Source organism: Hyla sarda, unplaced genomic scaffold, assembly GCF_029499605.1.
Source record: "Hyla sarda isolate aHylSar1 unplaced genomic scaffold, aHylSar1.hap1 scaffold_497, whole genome shotgun sequence".
Taxonomy (NCBI): Eukaryota; Metazoa; Chordata; class Amphibia; order Anura; family Hylidae; genus Hyla; species Hyla sarda.
The window spans coordinates 1-12115 of record NW_026610508.1 but is presented as its reverse complement, the minus strand read 5'-3'; the positions used below and the strand labels follow the sequence as shown (position 1 = coordinate 12115).

General features: G+C 46.1%; 5 non-coding genes across 5 annotated transcripts; all 5 read right to left on the bottom strand.

Moving 5' to 3' along the window:
- Window positions 1-2081: 2081 nt before the first annotated feature.
- On the bottom strand, window positions 2082-2271 carry LOC130337493 (U2 spliceosomal RNA). Its single transcript, XR_008878369.1, has one exon. It is a non-coding gene; the product is annotated as a U2 spliceosomal RNA (small nuclear RNA).
- A 2098-nt stretch (window positions 2272-4369) lies between these two features.
- On the bottom strand, window positions 4370-4562 carry LOC130337490 (U2 spliceosomal RNA). The gene has a single exon (XR_008878367.1). It is a non-coding gene; the product is annotated as a U2 spliceosomal RNA (small nuclear RNA).
- Window positions 4563-6665: 2103 nt separating this feature from the next.
- On the bottom strand, window positions 6666-6856 carry LOC130337484 (U2 spliceosomal RNA). Its single transcript, XR_008878360.1, has one exon. It is a non-coding gene; the product is annotated as a U2 spliceosomal RNA (small nuclear RNA).
- A 2076-nt stretch (window positions 6857-8932) lies between these two features.
- Window positions 8933-9121, bottom strand: LOC130337494 (U2 spliceosomal RNA). The gene has a single exon (XR_008878370.1). It is a non-coding gene; the product is annotated as a U2 spliceosomal RNA (small nuclear RNA).
- Window positions 9122-11214: 2093 nt separating this feature from the next.
- LOC130337489 (U2 spliceosomal RNA) lies at window positions 11215-11406 on the bottom strand. The gene has a single exon (XR_008878366.1). It is a non-coding gene; the product is annotated as a U2 spliceosomal RNA (small nuclear RNA).
- Window positions 11407-12115: the final 709 nt, after the last annotated feature.

The window sequence follows — 12115 nt, the reverse complement described above, 5'->3', positions numbered from 1 at the left end:
GAAAGGGGCGGGCCCAACAAGGTGCCCTTCATGGGCACTATCACTGCTTGCTGTCAGGGAGGCTGCCAGACAATTTTCCATGCACACTCTGGGCTGGGGGGCAGTCAACCACCAGTACACACAGCAGAACCTAAACCCATACCATTATTGCTAAGCAGCAAGACAGGGGCCCATTGCACTCCCACGGGGCCTTTTTAAATGCAATCCATAACCCGGATTTGCCAGGAACCCTTCTTACTCCTCCTACTTGCATGTGACACTGGGCTTAGGATCTGCATAGGAAACACACACACAAGCACACACCTACCTTTGTTGCCTGCAGATGCCTCCTTGGCTGTCCCCAAACGGTATCAAACCAACACCCACGGGAAGCTGTAAGCATAGAGGACATGCCTGCACCCCATTGGACTTACCTGTGTGGGTTAAACCCGGGTTATTTGACAACCTATGGCGGTGATGGTTCTGCTCAGGCAGAGCAGTGCTGATGCTCCTCATAAAGCTGTCGCTGCTGTGAAGGTTCTAGGTGACATCACAAATCCCTATGGTTACATACACAACAAAGCTGGGTTGTTGTTGTTTACACTCTGCAAGGCCTGTGGAAGTGAGTGACATCATAGCACTGTAGTTCTGAGGGTTCTAGATGGATGCAACAATCTCCTGTTGCTTCTATGAAGGCCATAATAGACGACATCACCAAACAGCTCCATAGTCACATACACAGCAAAGGAGAGATGTTGTTTACACCTAGTGATGTCAGTGGTATTGAGTGACATCACAGCACAGTGCTAAGGCTCCTGGGCCTGGACACAGCAGCGGCTGCAATATCTCAACGGAGAATACGTTTATATATATGTGTGTGTGTGTGCGCGTATATATATATATATATATATATATATATATATATATATATATATTTCTCCGCCGAAATCACTTTTAAACCCATTTCCACCTTTTTTTCCCTTCTCTTCCTCTTACTTTTTTTTCACGTTTTTTTACGTTTTTCTCCTTTTCGCCTCTTTTCTGGGCGTATTATTCTTCTTTTTCTTCTTTTTTTTCGTCTAATGCATACCCCATCAGTGCAGCAATGCTTATTCAATACCGCCAGCAGATGGAGACACTGGGGGATAATTTTCTAAGGATTTATACTGATTTTTCCTGTCTGAATTTGTCGCACAGAAAGTTGCAGGCCAAATATGTGTGACATTTCTGCGACTTTAGCTTCTAGAGCATTTTTACAACATTATACATAGGTGCTGAATACATAAAAAGCGACTGTTCAGCGACAGACAAGTCGCATCGGCTGAAAGTAGGCCAGAATGTCAGTCCATGTTGGAGCAGGTTTAGATACAGTCTAAAGTATAGATCTCAAAGTCTGTGCACAGAATTTAGCAAGGGCCTCGCACCTTCTGATGCATCAGGTAGGTGCACAATAGCATAGCCTAACCCTCTGTACTTTGGTCTATATTGATGCGGGACATAGACAGCCAGCTGATGACCAATCCATTAGTGCAATAGATGGCTGGAAGCATTTGTCTTTGCCTTTGCAATACCACAGAAGCAATGCATGGTCAATGTACAGCAATGACACACCTGTGTGAACAGCCAGGAGACCCCCCCCCCCCATGTTATGTTACATAGTTACATAGTTAGTACGGTCGAAAAAAGACATATGTCCATCAAGTTCAACCAGGGAATTAAGGGGTAGGGGTGTGGCGCGATATTGGGGAAGGGATGAGATTTTATATTTCTTCATAAGCATTAATCTTATTTTGTCAATTAGGAACATTCAGCACCCACCCGCTATCGGCAGCTGCCTATCATGTCATGCCCTACCTGCACAGGTGTGCTGGCTACTCAATGATCCCATTAAGGAGGCCATTAGTCAGCAGCAGCAGAAGTCCTGTGCCTGGACGCTCCAACAGCGGCCAGACACAAGCAGAAGCAGAAGCAGCAGAAGCAGCAGCAGCACCACCTTTTGTTTTTTGGCTGCAGCAGCAGCAAGGCCCACAGGGCTGGCTAGCTGGCTAGCCAGCAAGCAGGTAGCAATGAAAGTAGGAATCTTTCTTTTTAACCCTGATAAGGGGTGGTGCACTGTACCCGAAGATACTGCCATATCGGGTCAATGCATAGGGCGACGGAAGCAAGCTTCGAATCGGCCCCCGTTCTCAAAATCCATTTAATATATGGTCCCCCAGATAGGGGACGTATCAGATATTAAACTGATAAGAACAGATACTACACTTGATCTTAGCCAAAAGGCCGAGAAGCGATAACCGTGAAAGGGGCGGGCCCAACAAGGTGCCCTTCATGGGCACTATCACTGCTTGCTGTCAGGGAGGCTGCCAGACAATTTTCCATGCACACTCTGGGCTGGGGGGCAGTCAACCACCAGTACACACAGCAGAACCTAAACCCATACCATTATTGCTAAGCAGCAAGACAGGGGCCCATTGCACTCACACGGGGCCTTTTTAAATGCAATCCATAACCCGGATTTGCCAGGAACCCTTCTTACTCCTCCTACTTGCATGTGACACTGGGCTTAGGATCTGCATAGGAAACACACACACAAGCACACACCTACCTTTGTTGCCTGCAGATGCCTCCTTGGCTGTCCCCAAACGGTATCAAACCAACACCCACGGGAAGCTGTAAGCATAGAGGACATGCCTGCACCCCATTGGACTTACCTGTGTGGGGTTAAACCCGGGTTATTTGACAACCTATGGCGGGGTGATGGTTCTGCTCAGGGCAGAGCAGTGCTGATGCTCCTCATAAAGCTGTCGCTGCTGTGAAGGTTCTAGGTGACATCACAAATCCCTATGGTTACATACACAACAAAGCTGGGTTGTTGTTGTTTACACTCTGCAAGGCCTGTGGAAGTGAGTGACATCATAGCACTGTAGTTCTGAGGGTTCTAGATGATGCAACAATCTCCTGTTGCTTCTATGAAGGCCATAATAGACGACATCACCAAACAGCTCATAGTCACATACACAGCAAAGGAGAGATGTTGTTTACACCTAGTGATGTCAGTGGTATTGAGTGACATCACAGCACAGTGCTAAGGCTCCTGGGCCTGGACAACAGCAGCGGCTGCAATATCTCAACGGAGAATACGTTTATATATATATGTGTGTGTGTGCGCGTATATATATATATATATATATATATATATATATATATATATATATATATATATTTCTCCGCCGAAATCACTTTTAAACCCATTTCCACCTTTTTTTCCCTTCTCTTCCTCTTACTTTTTTTTCACGTTTTTTTACGTTTTTCTCCTTTTCACCTCTTTTCTGGGCGTATTATTCTTCTTTTTCTTCTTTTTTTTCGTCTAATGCATACCCCATCAGTGCAGCAATGCTTATTCAATACCGCCAGGCAGATGGAGACACTGGGGGGATAATTTTCTAAGGATTTATACTGATTTTTCCTGTCTGAATTTGTCGCACAGAAAGTTGCAGGCCAAATATGTTGTGACATTTCTGCGACTTTAGCTTCTAGAGCATTTTTTACAACATTATACATAGGTGCTGAATACATAAAAAGCGACTGTTCAGCGACAGACAAGTCGCATCGGCTGAAAGTAGGCCAGAATGTCAGTCCATGTTGGAGCAGGTTTAGATACAGTCTAAAGTATAGATCTCAAAGTCTGGCACAGAATTTAGCAAGGGCCTCGCACCTTCTGATGCATCAGGTAGGTGCACAATAGCATAGCCTAACCTCTGTACTTTGGTCTATATTGATGCGGGACATAGACAGACAGCTGATGACCAATCCATTAGTGCAATGGATGGCTGGAAGCATTTGCCTTTGCAATACCACAGAAGCAATGCATGGTCAATGTACAGCAATGACACACCTGTGTGAACAGCCAGGAGACCCCCCCCATGTTATGTTACATAGTTACATAGTTAGTACGGTCGAAAAAAAGACATATGTCCATCAAGTTCAACCAGGGAATTAAGGGGTAGGGGTGTGGCGCGATATTAGGGAAGGGATGAGATTTTATATTTCTTCATAAGCATTAATCTTATTTTGTCAATTAGGAACATTCAGCACCCACCCGCTATCAAGGCAGCTGCCTATCATGTCATGCCCCTACCTGCACAGGTGTGCTGGCTACTCAAATGATCCAATTAAGGAGGCCATTTAGTCAGCAGCAGCAGAAGTCCTGTGCCTGGACGCTCCAACAGCGGCCAGACACAAGCAGAAGCAGAAGCAGCAGAAGCAGCAGCAGCACCACCTTTTGTTTTTTGGCCTGCAGCAGCAGCAAGGCCCACCAGGGCTGGCTAGCTGGCTAGCCAGCAAGCAGGTAGCAATGAAAGTAGGAATCTTTCTTTTTAACCCTGTAAGGGGGTGGTGCACTGTACCCGAAGATACTGCCATATCGGGTCAATGCATTTGGGCGACGGAAGCAAGCTTCGGAAAACGGCCCCCGTTCTCAAAAATCCATTTAATATATGGTCCCCAGATAGGGGACGTATCAGATATTAAACTGATAAGAACAGATACTACACTTGATCTTAGCCAAAAGGCCGAGAAGCGATAACCGTGAAAGGGGCGGGCCCAACAAGGTGCCCTTCATGGGCACTATCACTGCTTGCTGTCAGGGAGGCTGCCAGACAATTTTCCATGCACACTCTGGGCTGGGGGGCAGTCACCACCAGTACACACAGCAGAACCTAAACCCATACCATTATTGCTAAGCAGCAAGACAGGGGCCCATTGCACTCCCTCGGGGCCTTTTTAAATGCAATCCATAACCCGATTTGCCAGGAACCCTTCTTACTCCTCCTACTTGCATGTGACACTGGGCTTAGGATCTGCATAGGAAACACACACACAAGCACACACCTACCTTTGTTGCCTGCAGATGCCTCCTTGGCTGTCCCCAAACGGTATCAAACCAACACCCACGGAAGCTGTAAGCATAGAGGACATGCCTGCACCCCATTGGACTTACCTGTGTGGGTTAAACCCGGGTTATTTGACAACCTATGGCGGTGATGGTTCTGCTCAGGCAGAGCAGTGCTGATTGCTCCTCATAAAGCTGTCGCTGCTGTGAAGGTTCTAGGTGACATCACAAATCCCTATGGTTTACATACACAACAAAGCTGGGTTGTTGTTGTTTACACTCTGCAAGGCCTGTGGAAGTGAGTGACATCATAGCACTGTAGTTCTGAGGGTTCTAGATGGATGCAACAATCTCCTGTTGCTTCTATGAAGGCCATAATAGACGACATCACCAAACAGCTCCATAGTCACATACACAGCAAAGGAGAGATGTTGTTTACACCTAGTGATGTCAGTGGTATTGAGTGACATCACAGCACAGTGCTAAGGCTCCTGGGCCTGGACACCAGCAGCGGCTGCAATATCTCAACGGAGAATACGTTTATATATATGTGTGTGTGTGTGCGCGTATATATATATATATATATATATATAATATATATATATATATATATATATATATTTCTCCGCCGAAATCACTTTTAAACCCATTTCCACCTTTTTTTCCCCTTCTCTTCCTCTTACTTTTTTTTCACGTTTTTTTACGTTTTTCTCCTTTTCGCCTCTTTTCTGGGCGTATTATTCTTCTTTTTCTTCTTTTTTTTCGTCTAATGCATACCCCATCAGTGCAGCAATGCTTATTCAATACCGCCAGCAGATGGAGACCACTGGGGATAATTTTCTAAGGATTTATACTGATTTTTCCTGTCTGAATTTGTCGCACAGAAAGTTGCAGGCCAAATATGTGTGACATTTCTGCGACTTTAGCTTCTAGAGCATTTTTACAACATTATACATAGGTGCTGAATACATAAAAAGCGACTGTTCAGCGACAGACAAGTCGCATCGGCTGAAAGTAGGCCAGAATGTCAGTCCATGTTGGAGCAGGTTTAGATACAGTCTAAAGTATAGATCTCAAAGTCTGTGCACAGAATTTAGCAAGGGCCTCGCACCTTCTGATGCATCAGGTAGGTGCACAATAGCATAGCCTAACCCTCTGTACTTTGGTCTATATTGATGCGGGACATAGACAGCCAGCTGATGACCAATCCATTAGTGCAATGGATGGCTGGAAGCATTTGTCTTTGCCTTTGCAATACCACAGAAGCAATGCATGGTCAATGTACAGCAATGACACACCTGTGTGAACAGCCAGGAGACCCCCCCCCCCCCCCCATGTTATGTTACATAGTTACATAGTTAGTACGGTCGAAAAAAGACATATGTCCATCAAGTTCAACCAGGGAATTAAGGGGTAGGGGTGTGGCGCGATATTGGGGAAGGGATGAGATTTTATATTTCTTCATAAGCATTAATCTTATTTTGTCAATTAGGAACATTCAGCACCCACCCGCTATCAAGGCAGCTGCCTATCATGTCATGCCCTACCTGCACAGGTGTGCTGGCTACTCAAATGATCCAATTAAGGAGGCCATTTAGTCAGCAGCAGCAGAAGTCCTGTGCCTGGACGCTCCAACAGCGGCCAGACACAAGCAGAAGCAGAAGCAGCAGAAGCAGCAGCAGCACCACCTTTTGTTTTTTGGCTGCAGCAGCAGCAAGGCCCACAGGGCTGGCTAGCTGCTAGCCAGCAAGCAGGTAGCAATGAAAGTAGGAATCTTTCTTTTTAACCCTGTAAGGGGTGGTGCACTGTACCCGAAGATACTGCCATATCGGGTCAATGCATAGGGCGACGGAAGCAAGCTTCGAAATCGGCCCACGTTCTCAAAAATCCATTTAATATATGGTCCCCAGATAGGGGACGTATCAGATATTAAACTGATAAGAACAGATACTACACTTGATCTTAGCCAAAAGGCCGAGAAGCGATAACCGTGAAAGGGGCGGGCCCAACAAGGTGCCCTTCATGGGCACTATCACTGCTTGCTGTCAGGGAGGGCTGCCAGACAATTTTCCATGCACACTCTGGGCTGGGGGGCAGTCAACCACCAGTACACACAGCAGAACCTAAACCCATACCATTATTGCTAAGCAGCAAGACAGGGGCCCATTGCACTCCCACGGGGCCCTTTTTAAATGCAATCCATAACCCGGATTTGCCAGGAACCCTTCTTACTCCTCCTACTTGCATGTGACACTGGCTTAGGATCTGCATAGGAAACACACACACAAGCACACACCTACCTTTGTTGCCTGCAGATGCCTCCTTGGCTGTCCCCAAACGGTATCAAACCAACACCCACGGGAAGCTGTAAGCATAGAGGACATGCCTGCACCCCATTGGACTTACCTGTGTGGGTTAAACCCGGGTTATTTGACAACCTATGGCGGTGATGGTTCTGCTCAGGCAGAGCAGTGCTGATGCTCCTCATAAAGCTGTCGCTGCTGTGAAGGTTCTAGGTGACATCACAAATCCCTATGGTTACATACACAACAAAGCTGGGTTGTTGTTGTTTACACTCTGCAAGGCCTGTGGAAGTGAGTGACATCATAGCACTGTAGTTCTGAGGGTTCTAGATGGATGCAACAATCTCCTGTTGCTTCTATGAAGGCCATAATAGACGACATCACCAAACAGCTCCATAGTCACATACACAGCAAAGTAGAGATGTTGTTTACACCTAGTGATGTCAGTGGTATTGAGTGACATCACAGCACAGTGCTAAGGCTCCTGGGCCTGGACACAGCAGCGGCTGCAATATCTTAACGGAGAATACGTTTATATATATGTGTGTGTGTGCGCGTATATATATATATATATATATATATATATATATATATATATATATATTTCTCCGCCGAAATCACTTTTAAGCCCATTTCCACCTTTTTTTCCCTTCTCTTCCTCTTACTTTTTTTTTCACGTTTTTTTACGTTTTTCTCCTTTCGCCTCTTTTCTGGGCGTATTATTCTTCTTTTTCTTCTTTTTTTTCGTCTAATGCATACCCCATCAGTGCAGCAATGCTTATTCAATACCGCCAGCAGATGGAGACACTGGGGGATAATTTTCTAAGGATTTATACTGATTTTTCCTGTCTGAATTTGTCGCACAGAAAGTTGCAGGCCAAAATATGTGTGACATTTCTGCGACTTTAGCTTCTAGAGCATTTTTACAACATTATACATAGGTGCTGAATACATAAAAAGCGACTGTTCAGCGACAGACAAGTCGCATCGGCTGAAAGTAGGCCAGAATGTCAGTCCATGTTGGAGCAGGTTTAGATACAGTCTAAAGTATAGATCTCAAAGTCTGTGCACAGAATTTAGCAAGGGCCTCGCACCTTCTGATGCATCAGGTAGGTGCACATAGCATAGCCTAACCCTCTGTACTTTGGTCTATATTGATGCGGGACATAGACAGCCAGCTGATGACCAATCCATTAGTGCAATGGATGGCTGGAAGCATTTGTCTTTGCCTTTGCAACACCACAGAAGCAAATGCATGGTCAATGTACAGCAATGACACACCTGTGTGAACAGCCAGGAGACCCCCCCCCCCATGTTATGTTACATAGTTACATAGTTTAGTACGGTCGAAAAAAGACATATGTCCATCAAGTTCAACCAGGGAATTAAGGGGTAGGGTGTGGCGCGATATTGGGGAAGGGATGAGATTTTATATTTCTTCATAAGCATTAATCTTATTTTGTCAATTAGGAACATTCAGCACCCACCCGCTATCAAGGCAGCTGCCTATCATGTCATGCCCTACCTGCACAGGTGTGCTGGCCACTCAAATGATCCAATTAAGGAGGCCATTTAGTCAGCAGCAGCAGAAGTCCTGTGCCTGGACGCTCCAACAGCGGCCAGACACAAGCAGAAGCAGCAGCAGCACCACCTTTTGTTTTTTGGCTGCAGCAGCAGCAAGGCCCACAGGGCTGGCTAGCTGGCTAGCAGCAAGCAGGTAGCAATGAAAGTAGGAATCTTTCTTTTTAACCCTGTAAGGGGGTGGTGCACTGTACCCGAAGATACTGCCATATCGGGTCAATGCATAGGGCGACGGAAGCAAGCTTCAAAATCGGCCCCCGTTCTCAAAAATCCATTAATATATGGTCCCCAGATAGGGGACGTATCAGATATTAAACTGATAAGAACAGATACTACACTTGATCTTAGCCAAAAGGCGAGAAGCGATAACCGTGAAAGGGGCGGGCCCAACAAGGTGCCCTTCATGGGCACTATCACTGCTTGCTGTCAGGGAGGCTGCCAGACAATTTTCCATGCACACTCTGGGCTGGGGGGCAGTCAACCACCAGTACACACAGCAGAACCTAAACCCATACCATTATTGCTAAGCAGCAAGACAGGGGCCCATTGCACTCCCACGGGGCCTTTTTAAATGCAATCCATAACCCGGATTTGCCAGGAACCCTTCTTACTCCTCCTACTTGCATGTGACACTGGGCTTAGGATCTGCATAGGAAACACACACACAAGCACACACCTACCTTTGTTGCCTGCAGATGCCTCCTTGGCTGTCCCCAAACGGTATCAAACCAACACCCACGGGAAGCTGTAAGCATAGAGGACATGCCTGCACCCCATTGGACTTACCTGTGTGGGTTAAACCCGGGTTATTTGACAACCTATGGCGGTGATGGTTCTGCTCAGGCAGAGCAGTGCTGATGCTCCTCATAAAGCAGTCGCTGCTGTGAAGGTTCTAGGTGACATCACAAATCCCTATGGTTACATACACAACAAAGCTGGGTTGTTGTTGTTTACACTCTGCAAGGCCTGTGAAGTGAGTGACATCATAGCACTGTAGTTCTGAGGGTTCTAGATGGATGCAACAATCTCCTGTTGCTTCTATGAAGGCCATAATAGACGACATCACCAAACAGCTCCATAGTCACATACACAGCAAAGGAGAGATGTTGTTTACACCTAGTGATGTCAGTGGTATTGAGTGACATCACAGCACAGTGCTAAGGCTCCTGGGCCTGGGACACAGCAGCGGCTGCAATATCTCAACGGAGAATATGTTTATATATATGTGTGTGTGTGTGCGCGTATATATATATATATATATATATATATATATAATATATATATATATATATTCTCCGCCGAAATCACTTTTAAACCCATTTCCACTTTTTTTCCCTTCTCTTCCTCTTACTTTTTTTCAAGTTTTTTTACGTTTTTCTCCTTTTTGCCTCTTTTCTGGGCGTATTATTCTTCTTTTTCTTCTTTTTTTTCGTCTAATGCATACCCCATCAGTGCAGCAATGCTTATTCAATACCGCCAGCAGATGGAGACACTGGGGATAATTTTCTAAGGATTTATACTGATTTTTCCTGTCTGAATTTGTCGCACAGAAAGTTGCAGGCCAAATATGTGTGACATTTCTGCGACTTTAGCTTCTAGAGCATTTTTACAACATTATACATAGGTGCTGAATACATAAAAAGCGACTGTTCAGCGACAGACAAGTCGCATCGGCTGAAAGTAGGCCAGAATGTCAGTCCATGTTGGAGCAGGTTTAGATACAGTCTAAAGTATAGATCTCAAAGTCTGTGCACAGAATTTAGCAAGGGCCTCGCACCTTCTGATGCATCAGGTAGGTGCACAATAGCATAGCCTAACCCTCTGTACTTTGGTCTATATGATGCGGGACATAGACAGCCAGCTGATGACCAATCCATTAGTGCAATGGATGGCTGGAAGCATTTGTCTTTGCCTTTGCAATACCACAGAAGCAATGCATGGTCAATGTACAGCAATGACACACCTGTGTGAACAGCCAGGAGACCCCCCCCCCCCCCATGTTATGTTACATAGTTACATAGTTAGTACGGTCGAAAAAAGACATATGTCCATCAAGTTCAACCAGGGAATTAAGGGGTAGGGGTGTGGCGCGATATTGGGGAAGGGATGAGATTTTATATTTCTTCATAAGCATTAATCTTATTTTGTCAATTAGGAACATTCAGCACCCACCCGCTATCAAGGCAGCTGCCTATCATGTCATGCCCTACCTGCACAGGTGTGCTGGCTACTCAAATGATCCAATTAAGGAGGCCATTTAGTCAGCAGCAGCAGAAGTCCTGTGCCTGGACGCTCCAACAGCGGCCAGACACAAGCAGAAGCAGAAGCAGCAGAAGCAGCAGCAGCACCACCTTTTGTTTTTTGGCTGCAGCAGCAGCAAGGCCCACAGGGCTGGCTAGCTGGCTAGCCAGCAAGCAGGTAGCAATGAAAGTAGGAATCTTTCTTTTTAACCCTGTAAGGGGGTGGTGCACTGTACCCGAAGATACTGCCATATCGGGTCAATGCATAGGGCGACGGAAGCAAGCTTCGAAATCGGCCCACGTTCTCAAAAATCCATTTAATATATGGTCCCCCAGATAGGGGACGTATCAGATATTAAACTGATAAGAACAGATACTACACTTGATCTTAGCCAAAAGGCCGAGAAGCGATAACCGTGAAAGGGGCGGCCCAACAAGGTGCCCTTCATGGGCACTATCACTGCTTGCTGTCAGGGAGGCTGCCAGACAATTTTCCATGCACACTCTGGGCTGGGGGGCAGTCAACCACCAGTACACACAGCAGAACCTAAACCCATACCATTATTGCTAAGCAGCAAGACAGGGGCCCATTGCACTCCCACGGGGCCTTTTTAAATGCAATCCATAACCCGGATTTGCCAGGAACCCTTCTTACTCCTCCTACTTGCATGTGACACTGGGCTTAGGATCTGCATAGGAAACACACACACAAGCACACACCTACCTTTGTTGCCTGCAGATGCCTCCTTGGCTGTCCCCAAACGGTATCAAACCAACACCCACGGGAAGCTGTAAGCATAGAGGACATGCCTGCACCCCATTGGACTTACCTGTGTGGGTTAAACCCGGGTTATTTGACAACCTATGGCGGTGATGGTTCTGCTCAGGCAGAGCAGTGCTGATGCTCCTCATAAAGCTGTCGCTGCTGTGAAGGTTCTAGGTGACATCACAAATCCTATGGTTACATACACAACAAAGCTGGGTTGTTGTTGTTTACACTCTGCAAGGCCTGTGGAAGTGAGTGACATCATAGCACTGTAGTTCTGAGGGTTCTAGATGGATGCAACAATCTCCTGTTGCTTCTATGAAGGCCATAATAGACGACATCACCAAACAGCTCC